The sequence below is a fragment of the Lolium rigidum genome, chromosome 7 (genome assembly GCF_022539505.1).
Source record: "Lolium rigidum isolate FL_2022 chromosome 7, APGP_CSIRO_Lrig_0.1, whole genome shotgun sequence".
NCBI lineage: Eukaryota > Viridiplantae > Streptophyta > Magnoliopsida > Poales > Poaceae > Lolium > Lolium rigidum.
The window spans coordinates 234556017-234558323 of record NC_061514.1 but is presented as its reverse complement, the minus strand read 5'-3'; positions in this window follow the sequence as shown (position 1 = coordinate 234558323).

Genomic DNA, 2307 nt, shown 5'->3' with positions numbered 1-2307 from the left:
GAGGATGACATGCGGGTCCCATGAGCGACGAGGTTCCTCAACGTTTCAAACGTGGCATGAGATTGAAAAAGGCAAGTGACCAAATATCGGGAGCCAAAAATAATTCAAGAAAAGAAACTTGAGTGTACATAGAGGATGACATGCGGGTCCCATTTAGCGACGAGCGGTATCACCGTTTGAGAGGCTGCACGGGATCGAAAGAAAAAGGCAAGTGACCAAATATCAGGAGCCAAAAATAATCCAAGAAAAGAAATTTTATTGTACATAGAGGATGACATGCGGGTCCCATGAGCCTGCAGGGGTCCTCAACGTGGCATGAGATCGAAAGAAAAATGCAAGTGACCAAATATCAGGAGCCAAAAATAATTCAAGAAAAGAAACTTGATTGTACATAGAGGATGACATGCGGGTCCCATTTAGCAGCAGTGGTATCACCGTTTGAGAGGCTGCACGGGATCGAAAGAAAAAGGCAAGTCACCAAATATGAGGTTCCAAAAAAATCCTAGAAAAGAAAGTTTTATAGTACATAGAGGATGACATGCGGGTCCCATTTAGCAGCAGCGGTCTCACCGTTTGAGAGGCGGCAGGGGATCGAAAGAAAAAGGTAAGTGACCAAATATGAGGTGCCAAAAAAAATCCAAGAAAAGAAAGTTTTATAGTACATAGAGGATGACATGCGGGTCCCATTTAGCGAGCAGCGGTATCACCGTTTGAGAGGCGGCAGGGGATCGAAAGAAAAAGGCAAGTGACCAAATTTGAGGTGCCAAAAAAAATCCAAGAAAAGAAAGTTTTATAGTACATAGAGGATGACATGCGGGTCCCATTTAGCAGCAGCGGTATCACCGTTTGAGAGGCGGCAAGGGATCAAAAGAAAAAGGAAGTAGCCAGAAATCAGGAGGTCAAAAAAAATCCAAGAATAGAAAGAATTTTGGTTCATAGAGGATGACATGCGGGACCCATGATCCTGCATCGTAAACGGCTCGATCGGAGAGCGTTGAACGAGATGGCGCGATCGAGAAAAAAACAATGCCAGAGAGGCTGCCATCCGGGCCCTACATCCCTCGGCGGTGCGGATTTGCGTTGACTCGGACGGCGAACCCGAGAATTCGAGATGCACCACGTCCCGGGCCACCATACGCAACGTTTTGGCCGTTTTCGTCGGGCTAGGTGGCCTCAAAAACGAGAAAAAAACGTTTTGACATGCACAACGGACAGACCCAAAATCGTCGGCCATGGTACACCAGCAACCACGGCGCGACTTCAACTTCGTCGGCCATGGCAACTTTTCTTGTAGTGAATTCCAATACCACTAGCATCACATTCAATCTCAAATTGCTTATTGAAATCAGGAAGTGCAAGCAACGGTGCAGAAGTTAACAATCTCTTAAGTTCATCAGAAGCATGATCTTGGGCTACGCCCCACTCAAAAACAACACCCTTTTTAGTCAAGTCATTCAAAGGTGCAACAATAGTACTAAAGTTGGGCACAAATCTTCTATAAAACCCAGCTATACCATGAAAACTTCTAACTTGACCCACATTCATGGGAGTAGGCCAATTTTGAATATCTTCAATTTTAGACTCATCTACTTATACTCCATGCTGAGAGACAACATAACCCAGAAATATGACCTTATCTTTGCAAAATGTGCACTTCTCAAGATTAACATAGAGTTTATTATCACGCAACACTTGCAAAACATGTCGAATATGTATAGTATGATCAGATTCATTGCGGCAGTAGATTAATATGTCATCAAAATACACAACCACAAACTTGCCAATAAATTCACGCAAAACATGGTTCATCAGTCTCATGAAAGTGCTAGGTGCATTAGTCAAACCAAAAGGCATTACTAACCACTCATATAAACCAAATTTTGTTTTAAAGGTTGTTTTCCACTCATCCCCTTCTTTCATCCTAATTTTATGATAACCACTACGCAAATGAATTTTAGAGAAAACAGCAGCACCACTCAATTCATCTAGCATATCCTCTAAACGGGGAATAGGATGATGATATCGAATAGTAATGTTGTTTATCGCTCTACAATCTACGCACATACGCCATGTACCATCTTTCTTAGGAACTAGAATAACAGGAACAACACAAGGACTAAGGCTTATGCGGATATAACCTTTGTCGAGTAGCGCTTGTACTTGCTTCTGTATCTCCTTCGTTTATTCGGGGTTCATTCTATATGGTGCCCGATTGGGTAGCGAAGCTCCGGGAATCAAGTCGATTTGATGCTCAATACCTCGCAATGGTGGAAATCCTGCGGGTACCTCATCCGGAAACACATCGCC